The sequence below is a fragment of the Furipterus horrens genome, unplaced genomic scaffold (assembly GCF_987537825.1).
Source record: "Furipterus horrens unplaced genomic scaffold, mFurHor1.1.pri manual_scaffold_8, whole genome shotgun sequence".
NCBI classification, from domain to species: Eukaryota; Metazoa; Chordata; class Mammalia; order Chiroptera; family Furipteridae; genus Furipterus; species Furipterus horrens.
In genome coordinates, this window is record NW_028327178.1 from 85,492,259 (window position 1) to 85,507,745 (window position 15,487).

At 43.4% G+C, this 15,487-nt stretch overlaps 1 pseudogene; it reads right to left on the reverse strand.

Annotated features, from left to right (window-relative positions):
* Positions 1 to 13,243: 13,243 nt before the first annotated feature.
* LOC150003266 (DEP domain-containing protein 7 pseudogene) lies at positions 13,244 to 14,832 on the reverse strand (annotated as a pseudogene).
* Positions 14,833 to 15,487: the final 655 nt, after the last annotated feature.

Here is a 15,487-nt window from a genome sequence, read left to right on the forward strand (position 1 = left end):
ATTAGAGTTCTCAAAAGCCAATTGTTTTTGAGCTTTTTTGTAAAATTTTCTTATTTGACAAAGCTTTCCAAGTATTTTAAAATGTATCAAGCCTGATTGGTCTAGAGTTTTCTTCTTTTAGGTAAGAAGAAAATAATAAATTCTTGAGATATTTTAAGGGCCCTTTGAAATTCCCCATAGTTATAAGGAAGTTTTTTAACTTATAAATCTTGGAAATTTTGTCAAATAAGGAATATATATTATGAAATGGTATTTGACTGTTTATTTAAAGTGATAATAAAAGGTATATAATATTAATATAGACTGATAAAAATTCAGTTCTTAGCATTGAGAAACATGAATTTTTGAATATTAGTTAAGTATTTGAGTAATATACTAAATCAATTAGATATCTTTCCTTAATTTGACATCCAGTTCCTTTTATCAGTTGCTGTAACTGATAAAGTTCTTGTTCTTCAGATAACCCTGACCCCATTCTTTCATGGGAAGTGGGTCCTTTTTTGTTGGTTTTGATTTTTCTCCTTTTTCTGCCTCTCGTTCAAATTTTTTCTAATTCTAAACTAGGGATTAATTAGTGTAGTGGGTCGAAGTGTGCTGCTTGTGAGGAGGGCTCCCAAGGGTGTCACGCCTTGGTCATCCCAACCTCTCTTACGTGTCTCGGTTTCTCTCCCAGTCATCTAAAACAACTGGAAGGGCTTGGAGTGCTGAATGAACAGTTCTTATTTTGCACGTCCCTGGACGAGCCAAGAATTATATTACTGTGAAGGGAATTTTCTATGAGACCCCTACATGTCCCAGGGGATGACACCAGACACCTCTGCTAGGTCCCAACTCACATAGGGACACCTGAGAATTCGGGCCAGAGGGAGGAAGTGCCTCTTATCATTAGAAGTCGGTCATCACCAGAGCCCTCATATGAATCCTATTTCTGGCCTAAAGTTTTTCTCATTCTGATAAAATCCTAATTGGTGGGAGATGCCATGGGGTTGGACAGTGAGTGCTTGTGACTGTGTTCCTGATGTTGCACGGACTTTGACTTGCACTGGCAGGTGCCTAGTGCTCTAACCCTGTCCGTGTGCCAGCTTATCCTGTCATGGGAGACTTCAACCGGCGAGCGCCCTATCAGCTTTTAACTGCTTGACTCGTGCCCAAAATTTTGTGGCGATTTATTGAACGAGAGAAGCCAAAATGGTCCTTTGAATGAGAGGAGAGAAAGGCAAAACCAAAAACCCCTGCCAAAGAGAGTGGCAGAAAGAACTCCTCCCCTCCTGAACTGAAACACACAGGTAGCCTTTTCCAGAAAGAGGCTGTGGGCTGCAATCCTCACCCTGGGCGAGTGGCCAAAATTCCAATCCATGCAGTGTGATTGTCCATGACCTGGCTCTTGGCTCCGCAGCCTTTCCAGGTGTCACTTCTTTTGAGTGCCTGTCCCTCGTCCGGGTGCCAGATGAGGCGGATGTGCCTCACACACCCTAGGCTCGGTTGGAAGCTGCTCTGTTCAGCAGAGTCTTTGTGACCACAGCGTAACAAACTTTTACCCAGGACACTTTATTATGCCTCGTGAACAAACTTTTACCCAGGACACTTTATTATGTCTGGGCGGAGGAAGGTGGCTGCCTCTCTAGTGGAGAACAGCAGCTAAACCTTCGTCCCTCATGCCTTTTATTGAGGAGGATACACACGAGAGATACAAGGTCAAGATTCATGAATCATCAATAGCTTGGAGGCGTTAGGATTACAGTTGACAGTAACAGATTACATGTACTAGTACAGAGGGTACAGTGACCAGTCTGTGTCAGGGTCTATCAAACACCTTGATGCCACACTGGTATTAGGAGCAATGTTTCATACATTCCTTGCTAGAGATTGCTTATGTTACATTAATGATAAAGAAAGCAGAGCAAGTTCTAAAGCATAATAAGCATTCTTTAAATCCAGTTCCCATGGAAACCCTCTGGGTGGTCTTCAGTTATGTTCCACACACAGCCTTATGTTGAGACTTAAAGACAAGCACAGCCAGAATGCAGGCGGCAGTCACACTCAGGCTGGGGTTACAATTTCCTAAACCACGAGGAGCTGCTCCCTACATCTGTGCATATATATATACAGCATTCCCTCACTTATTGCAGGTATTATGTTCTAGACCCCCCCCCACGAAGTAGGAACCTTACATTTATTCTACACTCTTAAACCTACGTAACTTTAACTACATATACAGTACTGCAAAATCCCGTGATATAGTGAAAAATCTGCGATGAATAATTAAATATAATATTTTTAAAAATTCCGTGATACAGTGAGGCTGCAATAAGTGAACTGTGATATAGAGGGACTACTGTATATCAACATATATTGAATATATGTAGTTTACTCTTTCTGTAGTCTGCTCATTTTTCCTCTGTGTTTGGAGCAAAGATTTGCTTGTTTTTGTTATTGTGTTGAGCATAAACTCACCAAATCATGACATACTGTTAAAAATCCCACCATCCCAGAGAAGTGTTGTAGGTTCCTCCTCCCCAGAGGGGCACAGAATTAATGTGGTGTATGTGGTGGAAGTTCTTTAGCTGCCCAGCACCCCACCTCCTACTGTGGGGAGTAGCATTTCCTTTTTGAGAATTCTCTCTCCTCTGTTGGGTACAGTCTTTGGGGAATGTAAAATAAAGTACACTCCTTTTCCCCAGCCAAGAGCTGGGCAAATGAGCAAAGCCAAACCAACTAGCCTCTATGGATTCGCTTCTGGATTGTTGCATATTAATCAGAGCAACCAGAGGATAGAACAGGTGTTTGTACTGTTTACATTACAGGGCAACTTTAGTGGGTTCTGTAGGGAAGCCCATTGGATTTTCCTGATCCTTGTTCTTTCTGACCTGACTCTTTGGCCTTCCCTTCAATCATGTGAGATTTCTTATGCCCTTCTGGTACAATAATTTCTTCTACTATTAGAGGCAGTTCTGTTGCTTAACACCCAGGAAAACTTGACTGATAAGAGTATGTATCCTTACATATGTAAATGCATCTACAAGCATGTAAACTTCCAAATACAATTCTTATATGCCATGCTTACAATTCAGTAGCTTACATTTTCTTCACACATGTATTTAGTATCAAACGAGAAGCATTTATTAAGTAATGCAAGTTGGTAGAAGCCCAGTCTTGATATTTTGTTTTCTTCATTTTTTTCTATTATTTTTAGCTCTCCTGCAAGAAAAGCTCAATGACCTGAAGTCTTCTGTGAATACCTCAACCTATAGGGCAGTGCCCTTCCTTTCCCCTCAAATTCCCAGAGTAGCTGACTTACTGACAGTTGCTTGCCTGGTTACTTATGTGTCTTGAGTCCAGGACAGGAAGAGCAATGAGAAATTACTTTGATGACATGTTAGGCTTGTTTTAGTGCTTGATATACATACACTTGCCTTATGTCTTTTGAGTGCCTATGATGCCATTATATTCATGCTGTTTTATCCAGTAAGTGAGCAGATCCTACACTCACACAGGAAATTTATTTCACAACCCAGAATCAAAGACAGTGAAGAAACCAGCTTCGCAAAAAAGGAATTTGACTCCACTTCCACCTCAGAAGCCTGCTTCCTGGAACTTGTAGCATGTGACTGTCTTTCCAGCATCTCTCAGCTCTTCCTCCCTCATGGCATGAAATGACTCACATTGTCTATGCCTGTCTTTCTTGTCTTCCCACCTTTCCCTGGCACTGGGACTCAGCTGCCCCTCCAGTGGCTGATGATTGGAGAGGGGACAGCATCATCTGTCTTGGATTAGGCAATGGGTGACAACCAATGGCCTTTTTTCCCCCCTATGGTTGGTTCTAGTTCTTAAAATGTCAGAAACTTTCTTGGGAGTTGAATATTGAAGAGACAAAGGTCCTGTACATCCTCAACCAATGGAGCCTGGATCTATGGTCACCAATCTGGCCCTCTGGGTAGTCCCTAGGAATTCCTTGTTTATAGTATACATAGCACATATAGACTACTTGAGTTGAGTCTTCAAACCCATTAACTGACTTTCAGCAGGGAAGTAGGTGAAGGGAATTAAGAGATACAGACTTCCAGTTATAGAATATATTAGGGAAACAAGGGTGAGTAGATTGCACATTTCCAGTGCAGGGGATCTGGTGAAAGTAGGGGATTCAATAAATAGGTGCTGACTGGTGAGGGGATAGCAAGGTCCTGGGAGCAGCAGCAGCTTGGCCTATTAAAAAGTGACCGGTGATAGGAGTGGCTGTGCCACTGGACCATACAGAACACTACTACATTAGGCTATACTATCAAGACATGGAGTAAAAGCAGCTCTACACAATACACACAGACAAACACAGGGAGGTTGCCAAGTTGAGGAGGCAAAGAGATAAAGCCCAGATGAAAAAACAGAACAAAACGCCAGAAAAAAAAAAAAAAAAAAACCTAAACAAAACAGAGATAGCCAACCTATTAGATGAAGCATTCAAAACATTGGTGATAATGATGTTCACAGACATGACTGAATACGGCTACAAAATAAATGGAGAAGGGAAGATTATACAGAGTGAAGTAAATAAAAATATACAGGGAACTAACAGTGATGGGAAGGAAGCTGAGATTCAAATAAAGGATTTAGAACTAAATGAAGAAATAAGCACCCAGAACAAGAAAAAAACAAGAATTATAAAAAATGAGGAGAGGCTTAGCAACCTTTGGGACAACTTTAAACATACCAACATCTGAATCATAGGGGTGCCAGAAGGAGCAGAGGAAGAGCAAGAAATTGAAAATCTGATTTGAAAAATAATAAAAGAAAACTCCCCTAATTTGGCAAAGAAAATATATATACAAGTCCAGGAAACACAGAATCCCAAACAAGCTGGACCCAAAAAGGACCACACCAAGACACATAATAATTAAAATGCCAAAATTTCAAAATAAAGAGAGAATCTTAAAAGCAGCAAGAGAAAAGCAGAGAGTTACCTTCAAAGGAGTTCCCAATAAGATTATCAGCTGATTTCTCAAAAGAAACTTTGCAGGCAAGAAGGGACTGGCAAGAAGTATTCAAAGTGATGAAAAGCAAGGGCCTATACCCATGATTACTCTATCCAGCAGAGCTATCATTTCAGAACAGAGGGCAGATAAAGTGCTTCCCAGACAAGGTAAAGCTATAGGCGTTCATCAGCACCAAGCCCTTATTATATGAAATGTTAAAGGGACTTATTTAATAAAAAGAATACCAAAACTATGAACATTAAAATGACAAACTGAAACAATTGAATCTAAAAAATAAAAACAAAAATGAACTAAGCAAACAACTGTAACAGGAACAGAATCATAGGTATGGAGATCATTTGGAGGGTTATCAGCTGGAGGGGAAAAAGGGAGAAGGGGGAAATGGTGCAGGGATTAAGAAGTGTGAATGGAAGGTACAAAATAGACAGGAGGATGTTAAGAACAGTATAGAAAAGGGAGAAGCCAAAGAACTTACATGCATGCCCCATGGACATGAACCAAGAGTGGGGGGACTGCTGGAGGGAAGGAGGATACTGAGAGGAAGGGGCAAAGGGAAAAGAAATTGTGACAACTGTCACAGCATGATTATACAATATACTTTTAAAAAGAAAAAGGTGACCAGTGATGGCGGGTACCTTGTCAACAAGCCTCACCTCAGATGTCATCCCCTCTCCGAAGATCAGGGGGAGCTCTTGTGCAGGTGTGTCCACAATCAATCCCTGGCAATGGAATTCTTAGTCAAAGGTCACATGGATACTGTACTGTGGTTGTGTTTAAAAAGTTCTTGCCTACTAGAAATAGATAGTGATGTAAGTACCAATTAAATTATGTTATGGGTTTGCTTTAAAATAATTCAGCCAAAAATTAAGACGTGAATGTTAGGGAGGGGGTAATATGAATCAAGAATGACAGAAAGTTAGTAATTGTTGAAGCTGACTGATGGGTACTGTGTTTGTTTGTTAGGGCTATCATAACAAAATACTAGGTGGCATAAATGACAGCAATTTATTTACTCACAGTTCTAGGGCCTTGAAAGTCCAAAACCAAGGTTTGGTTTGGTTTATGTCCCAAAGGGAAACCCACTTTTAGCAATATGACAGGTAAGATGCACTCAACATAGCTTCCCATCACAAACAAACACTTACTTAAAATAATAGACAAACTCTTGAGAAAGCAAGAAAAATCCACAAAAAACAAAACCAAAATTGAGGCCACAGCTACCCTGAAAAGTCTGCTGTTCCAGAAAACTAGAGACTGGATTTCAAAGGCCATGTGGAGGGACAGGAGATAATGTCTTTGACCCATACAAAGTGGGAGAATGGGACTGAGACCTTACAAACAGCCAAAAGGTTGCAGTTTGGGGGAAAGAGTGATTGAGGGGAAAAAAAAATAGCTACCAGCAATTCACTATGTCTTGGGCCTCTGCTCAAGGTTCAGGGGTAGGAAAGTCTCTCCTAAAATTTCAAATCATAGGTCTAACCTCAGGTTCCAGGTTTGGATTTACGCTACTACACGATCAAAAATAACCCAGACTGAGAACTGATCTTTGAGCACTTCCTGGTTGGCCTGCAGCCTGGGGCACCTAGCAGCAGCAAATGCAGATTCCACTGGGAAGGAGTCACTCTCACCCAGGCCCCTGAGAAGTCCTTGGACGTAAACCAAATATTAGTACACACCAAAAAGTTGCCAAACAAGCAAGCCACCATGAGTGAGTCAGCAGAAATGTCAAACAGCAGATCCGGAACCCCAGGACTCCAGACAGTGGGTTTACTCTCTTAGCTGGACCTGGAGGGGGTGAAACCCAGGAGGCGGTGATGGCAGACGCTGCAAACTGACCTGCGGCTGACATGGCAGCTCCCAACTCCTTTGCTGGAGGAGGTGTGGGCCCCATCGAATGGGCTTTCCCGTGCAGGGCCAGTCTGTTGACCGCTTCATGGCTATGACCCGTTAGGACCCCACCTCTCCTCCACAAACTCTCCCAATTCTCTTGGATTGAACGGAACACCTGCTTCTCCTCCGTGTCTCCCTCCCCTGGTTCCCACATAGACGTGCACCTCAGCAGCTGGGGCCTTTGTCTCAGCTCTCACGTGCTCCCTCTGTTAGAACACACACCCTTTGCGTGCTCACAAAATAGCTACTCTGTGACATTAGCACCGAACACTGATCTGGAAATAACGCACACACAGAGTATGTATTGAATGGGTGGATATTTAATAGAGGGAATTGTTGCTTTGTGTTTATTAAGCATTTTATTCCTCTCAGCCACCCAGCGAGGCAGGTGTCACTCCCACTGGCCCGAGAAGAGACGGCTGGTCACTCAGGAGAGGGGCAATGACATCCTCAGCACCAGCACGGCAGGAGGGATAGGGTTGGGAGGAGGTTCAGATCTGAGGTACCAAGCAGGAGACCTGCAGGGTCGAGGTGTGTATCTGGGGTGAGGGAAAGGGACATGTGGACTGTGACTGCTAGGTCTCTGCTTGGGCACTGGGTGGTTGGCATTGCCATGAGCTGACCAGAAGGATACAGCGATTTTCCCTCTGGGGCCTGCCTGGCTTTAAGTGTCTGGGGACACCCAAAGGGAAAGTCCCATTGGCAGCTGGATATACTTGTCTGGAACTGAGCAGAATGTCCGGATAGAGAATTCGAAGTCATCAGCATGTAGATCTGCCTGTCACTTTCCCTGACGCACACATGTTCACACACACACAAACCAGGGAACTTGGTTACACAGAAATTCTGACAGCTGTTTATTAGAGTCACTGGCCTACTTTTAAAATGCAAAAGCCCCACTGCCGTGGAACTCTGGAGTCAAAGGTACAGTGTAAACTCTGTAGGTGAAAGGGTAGGGAGGGATACTCTCCCACCGACACCTTCAGAAAATTTGACTGACAACATACAGAATCTCTGGGAAATCAGTAGCAAAGAAATATATTTAACTTTAAAAATCATTTGACTACATCCTCTTTTTCTAGGAAATACTGCAGTAGGATGATTTCAATCCCATTATGTCAGTGAGGATTAATTTCCATGTGCAGGTGTTGGAGTGGGTGTTCTGAATGGCAAGAAAGGCAGGCAGATCATTTTGGAGCACAGGATATTAGAGCCTTGTCCTGACCTCCGGAATATAGTGGCGCAAGACAACCCGGGGGACAAAAGCCAGGGATGGGGGTGGGAACGGATGAAGGGTGTAAAGGAGGATGGAGAGGGTGCCGAAGAGAAATTAAAACAGCCTAGCATGGCCCTGAACCAGGACAGAAGCCAGTCTCTTGTCTTCCTCTCCCCTCTGATAGTATGTACCCTGCAATTCCTCAGTGTTCAAGTGTGGGGGGTGAGCCTGGAGCTCTCCATGCCTTTTAGAACATGCCCAAAGGGTAAATGGTATACAGGTTCTAGGAATCAACTTATAAGCGACCTTCACCATCACAGTTTATGTGTCGATGAGTGTCTCCACCAGAGACGAGGGTCTGACTCCACTGGCTTTTAGGAAGGCTGTCCCAAGCGGGAAGGGCAAAGGTCTCAGGGGTGGGTGTGATGGAAGTATTCCAGGCTCGGTGTTGGGAGGAATGGAGTTCGTGGGAGTGGGGAGGGAGAGGAGTCCAGGCCCCAAGTACATTTTAAGGGCTCTGTCGAAAGTGCAGGAATCGGGCATCATGACTCCTCCCTCTCCCCACTGGGGGAGTCTTCAAGGACCCACTTACCAATTGCAAGGAGGAGCCAGTTGAGCAGGGTGAACTCCAGGGTCCACAAACACCGTCTTCCTCTCCAAAGGCATTTCATAGGTCACAGAAGTGTCTGGAGCTGGATCCAGCAATTTTATTGGCACCTTAATCAAGTTTGAGTGGTGACACCTTTGGCTCAGAAGAAGTCTCAAAAATGTTTGCACCTCTTGGAATTATTTTAAATTTGGGAAGCCTTAGAAAATAAGGAAGCTGGTGGCTGGTGATGTTGAAAATGTAGAAGCAGTGACCCCTCTGCTGTGGTCCTTGGGCTGTGTCCTGTGATGGAGTGGGTCAGGTACGGGCACGACTCAACACTGCAGCTTCTGTTGCTGAATCCTCAGTTTCCCTGGGGTACTCTTCGGGGTGCAGGGACTGCTCATGGGTTGACATACTCCAGAGACGTCCACAGGATACCCTGAGTTTGAGGCATTAACGGTGCTGGGTTGGTCTTTGGAGCCTCAGCAGTGAGGACATGGTTGCCCCCTCCTGAGGCTTAACATCAACATCACCAAATGCATTGGAATCCTGGCTCCACCTGTGTGAATCTCTCTGTCTGAGCCTCCGTCTCCTTGTCTGGGAAATAGGTAAGAGTCCCAAACTGGCAGAGTATGGTGTGGGTTGTAGATATGCGTGTAGCATGTGGTCTAGTGCTAGACGGGTGTTCAGTCATTAGACATCATTGTTGCATCATTACTTGCTGGTGGGATGTGTTTAAGGCTGAGACTCTGAAGCTCCCATGGATCCCTCATGATGCCCTGCCATAGAGAATCCCAAGGGGAGCACACGGCCACAGCGCTGCTCAGACTCTAGCCACTGTCTCTGCTGGTGCTGGGTCATACCTGGGGCCAACACACCCTGGGAAAACCAGGGGGCTCCCTGAATAACAGCCTCCAGTAAGTCTCACCCTTATATTACGCAGAAAAGTCTCCTTAAGCCAAACCAACCTATTTATCAAGCCAGATCACACCTGTGCTGATGAAAATATCTGGCGGCAAGAATGATCAAAGCCCCACATGCAGAGCTCCCTCTCCCTTCACCTGCAGCCCTGCCCAGTTCCTGGGCAGCCTTTCATGAAGCATGTGGCCAGCCTTTTTAACCCTCTTTTGTCCCTTCCCCAGGGCACCAAACAGCCTTCACAAGAGTAGAGATTTTTCTAGAAGTTTCTGGTATCATCACCACACTTATAGAACTTAGCACATTTTTTTGTGCTTTAAAAAAAAAAAGACTTTATTTATTTATTTTTAGAGAGAGGGGAAAGGAGGGAGAAAGAGAGGGAAAGAAACATGATGTGCAAGAAAGAAACAGCAATTGGTTGCCTCTCTCATGCCCCCAACTGGGGACCCGGCCCACAACCCAGGCATGTGCCCTGACTGGGAATCGAACCAGCAACCTTTTAGTCTGCAGGCTGGCGTTCAGTCCACTGAGCCACACCAGCCAGGGCTGCTTTGTGTTTTTGATTTATGTGCCTTTTGTCTTATTCTGCTTGGGCCGCTATAACCAAACACCAGCAATCTGATGGTTAAACAACAGAAATAGATTTCTCACAGTTCTGGAAGCTGGGAAGCCTGAGATCAGGGAGCCACATGATTGGTTCCTGATGAAGGCTCACCTCCTGGCTTGTAGATGGTCTCCTTCTTGCTTGTCCTCACATGGCCCTTCCTCAGTATTTGCACATGGAAGGAGAGCGATCTTTCTCTTCCTCTTCTTATAAGGGCATTAATACCATTGTGAGGGTCCTACTCTCATGACCTCATCTAAACCTAATGTGCCCAAAGGTCCCGTCTCCTAATATATCACATTGGGGGTTAGGGTTTCAACATGTGGATGGGGCAGGTGAACACAATTCATTCCCTACCACCCTTTTCCTCGACAGGAAAGAGCTTAACCCCAATGCTCACTTCAGAGCCAGGCACTCACTAGGCCCCAATCGATACTCAAATGAATAAATAAAAGTGACCTATGTGTATAACATTTCAGATCTGTCTCCTCTTCTCCAGAATGATCTTCTTTCCCTCTGTTTCTGCCTATGAGGTTATGCAGCAGTCATGTTCAAAGGGAAGAAAAACAAAAACAAAGCATGAGACCCAGGCATGCAGAAGGCTTCCAAAGCCTTAAAAGAAAGGGGCTCTATAAACTCAGAGCAAAACTTCGCAGTGTCTTGTTAAGCAAAGAGGTGACTAAAATCAGCTTCTAATGACCACAACTGTTAGCCACAGGAAAGGCCAGGTAATCCCCAAGGAACAGGCAGTATTGGGAGAAGCAACAGAATGTCACACAAGTCCCTCTGCACTGGCAGAAGATAGGTTTCAACAGGTGGAGGGCAGGGCATGGAGGAGACATGCATGGGCCATTGTACTATGCCAAAAGCCAGGCAGGTGTCAGAGACTAATGGGATGACATCAAAGAACACATGCGCCAAGCTGAAGGGTCTTTCATTCACCTAAGGTTGTACAGTTTTAGTGCCAAAACAGATAGTGGACTGAAACATATCATAATGATACAAGAACAAAATGAAACAATAACCCCTTGCATTTGTCACCACTAAAAGTAGCCAGGGCACAACAGGTTCTCTTAGCAATTGATAAATAAAGGGACAGAATCAGGCATTTATCATACACTTCTCTTTTATAAAGGAACACTTTTCTTTGTAGAAGAATTCCAGCTAATAGAAGCAAAAGGAATGCTAGAATATAAAAATTTACCAGTTTGCACCATAGCTGGTGTGGCTCAATCAGTTGGAGCATTGTCCTGTAAACCAAAAGGTCGTGGGTCTGATTCCCAGTCAGGGCACATCCCTAAGTTGTGGGTTCAGTCCCCGGTTTGGGCACAATTGAGAGGCAACGGATGGATGTTTCTCTCTCACATCGACGTTTCTCTTTCTCTGTCTCCCTCCCTTCCCCTCTCTCTAAAATCAGTGAGCATGTCCTCAGGTGAGGATTAAAAAAAAATTTCCATCTTGCAAGCATTAATGAAACAGTAAACTCAGGCAAAGGTCATCATAAGCTGCTAGAACCACGAGTGAAAGTTGATGGGAAGCTTTATAATGGAGGGACCAGGTCAATACCACCTGAACCTGCAGGCAGTGTTGGCATCACCAGACGTGTCTAGGAGCTATGGTATGCCCCCAGGTGGATAGCCACAGCAAATCCACAATACCGCCTCTCAATTCTTCGTGCCTAAAAAGCTGAATGTGAGCAAGCCTCTGGACCTGACTTCCCATGTACAGGAAACACAGGGCACAGAAGAGCACCATGGGATATAGATGACATCTTAGGAAGCAAAAAGTCAACCCCAGAGCATGGAACATTCTAGAAGATAATTGATCTACTCTAAGAAATCAATGACCTTAAGCTAAAAAGAGGTAAGATTGCTTCAGACTAAAAGAGACCTTAAGAGACACACAACCAAGTGTGAAGTGTGGACATTTTCAAACCTGAATCAAAGAACACAACTATAATGACAACTTTTAGATAATCAGGGTAATGACTATAGACAGGCACTAGATAATAATAAATAAATTGTTGTTAACTTTATGAGATGTTCAATGTCATGTGCTTTTTTTTCTTTTAAAATTATTCTTATCAGTAAGAGAAGCATGCTAAAGTGGTTACAAGAGACATGGCATAGGGTCTTGGATTGCTTGAAAACAATCCAGTACAAATAGAAGGGAGAGTAGGTAAATCAGCACCAGCAAAATGTTGATACTTGCGATCATTGTTGTCACTGAGTGATGAGTATATATGGGTTCATTATACTGTTTTGCCCAATTTTGTATATGTTTGAAATTTTCTGTAACAAAAAGCTAAATAAGACAGCAGAAAAAGGGTTCTGGGCTCTCGTTTCAATTCTGTCACTATCAGTTTTAAGCTTGAGTAAGTCAGTTTCCCTCCTGGGCATCAGTTTCCTTATCAGCAAACCAGTTCATTGAAATGATGAGCTTCCAGCTCCTAAAGGCTGTGGTTCTTTAACCGCTCTTCAAGTTGGAAGCCATTTTTACATGACTTTCCACTTACATCCATGAGGGGATGCACCCCAAGTCCAGGCTGTTTGGGAAAAGAGGGGGTTCCAGGGGGAGTGGAATGCAGAGCCAGCCCAGGGTTACACGTGATAATCAGACTTTGTTTGTGTTTTGTTTCAGCTCATCAAGGAACTACAAAAAGGCACACAGAGGCCCTGGCTGATATGACTCAGTGGATTGAGCACCAGCTGGTGGATCAAAGGGTCGCCTGTTTGATCCCCAGTCAGGGCACATGCCTGGGTTGCAGGCCAGGTCCTCATTTGGGGGTGCACAAGAGGCAACCATACATTGATGTTTCTCTCCCTCTCTTTCTCCCTCCCTTCCCCTCTCTCTAAAAATAAATAAATAAAATCTTTAAAAGTAATAAAAGGCAGACAGAATCATCTGATGTAATTTCCTTTTTTTATTTTTTATTTTTTATACAAAAAACGTTTTATTAAGTACAGTTTCATATTTAGAACATTCAAAATTATAAATGTAATTGGATCTTTAGGATACATTACTCTTAAAATACACAAGTTATATACAGACATTAGAAACTCAGCCTCCAAAATACTCAATAAAGATGTCCGGGTGACACTTATAGAATTGACCTAATAATTTTTTCTTCTCTTTGGCAGACAGTTTTGGATCCTTATCAATAGTTTTTAATAAATTCAATAGCTCATCCTTGGTTGTCTTCTGTGTATGGTCAGAATAATCACTTTGATCGATTCTCTGGCAAAAAATATATCCTGTGTCTCTGTTTGGATCTCTTCCATTCTGAATGGCCATGAGCTTAACACTGACAATTTTATGTAGAGTTCCAGGAATCTTAAAAACATCTTTTTGATGATCCATTAAAAAGAGTACCAGAAGATCAGTTTTGCCTTTAGATAAATTTTTATTGTCAACAATAGCTTTTGAGAATATCCTTTCACAACCATTCGGTTGTCACTTTCTTTCTGTAATTTAAATTCAGAATGATGTGCTGCAACAGCCATGAAATACAGTAGCCTTCTAAATTCTTCTCTATTTTGGGAATCCAGAAGCTTTATAAAGAGTTGAGTAGCTTCTAATGCTATTTCAGTCTTCCCATTCACTAAGAGTTCTGCAATTCCATTATGAACATCACATAAGTGATTTAACAGAGGTTCCCTACTACTATAATATTGGCCAATGGCATTAAACAGTAGTTCTTTCACTAAGTCTATTCTATCTGGTTGTTCAGGAAAGTTTCTGCTTGTGACCACCACCAGCTGGTCTGGAAGGTATTCCAAGCAGTCAGTTGCTGCAGAGAGCCACTCATCTTCCTGAGAGTCACCATAAGCCTTGAGAATCCCTCGATCCAGATAGTTACTGTTGTTGACCAAGTCAGGCTGTCTCTTAGGTCAGGGAACTTTAGGTACAACCTCTTGCTGTTTGAGTAAGGAGTCAAGCAGTGGAAGGTCTACAAGTTGTAGTAAACGCCCAATGGTTTCTTCTTGCCATACTTCATTAATAACGTGTGGAGACAAAGTTGCAAAGAGATTTACATGAGGGGAGTTAGCAGGCTTTAAACTCAGATCTTCCCACAGATCCTCTAAACTTGATGATTTGATAACAGATGACTTAAATAATGTGTCTGTATACCTGGATGGTGAATGTAGTTCATTCTCTTTGCCAAATTGGCTGTCTTGGTTAGGTATTGCTGTGAATCTATAAAGACTGCAACTACTATCTTCAAATGTAGGTTTTTTGTCTTTTCTAAAGACTTTGGTTGGAACTGCTTCAAATACTTTGTAGTCCATAAGTGCCTGACACACTCTTACCACTTTGGCCTGAGGAATGTCTACATCACCAAAATATTTATTCTGAATTAGGTGAGAAAAAATGACATCTACAGCTTCCGAACCAACAAAGCAGTCATTGTGTCTTTTTAAATGGTGCCTTCGTTTTTTCACCTCCACCTGTGTCCGAAGAGTGTTTATAATGCTGCTCCATACGTATGTAGCTCCAAATGGTTTCTGGGCCACACTGAAACCAGGAGGCCTCTGCGCCGGGTTGTGGAGAGCGGAGAGGTTTAGCGTCGCTGCCTTCTCCCGCACGGTGGCCATGGCCTGAGCTGCCTAGACACCAACACCTCAGACTGCTCCACCGTGAAGTGCGAGCCCGCGGCTGCCTGTTAACTGGCCCGGGGCGGGGCTCTCGCCCCCCCCCCCTTTTTTTTTCAGTGTGTGCTGTTGGTTCATTTCTGTGCAGAAATCTCTTTGCTGAGGATCTGGACAGAACTGCTTATTCACCAGCTGGCTTAGTGCAGAGGGAATGGCTTTCTCCAGTTGGGGTGATGTGGCTGGTTCAGCTCAAAAGGCTGTTACTCAACATTTTACTTTTTGCAACAAAATTCCAGATATTTAAGAAAATGTTTGCAATGAGGAAGGAGCAACCTGTGAGCAGGTTGAGCAAAGTAAAGTTCTTAATGAGTAGATATATGTTTTGGAGAAACACCAATCTGGCTTCTGAATCCCTGTACTCTCTTTCAGCCAGTATGTGTTCAGGATAATATTAGACTGAGCTAAATGTCAATGGGATGGTATCTATGGGGGAAAAAAAAAGAAGAAAAGTGCACCCTATAGGGAAATGACTGGATTGAGCTAGAATTCTTTGATGTTAGAATTCACATCCCATAGCTGTAAATACAACCCAGATGCTAAAGACCCTCAGGTTTGTATCTCTACCCTCATCTCTCCTGTGAAGTGCAGATCCCTATAGCCAATTTCCTCGTCAAGGTCTCTACTTGGAGA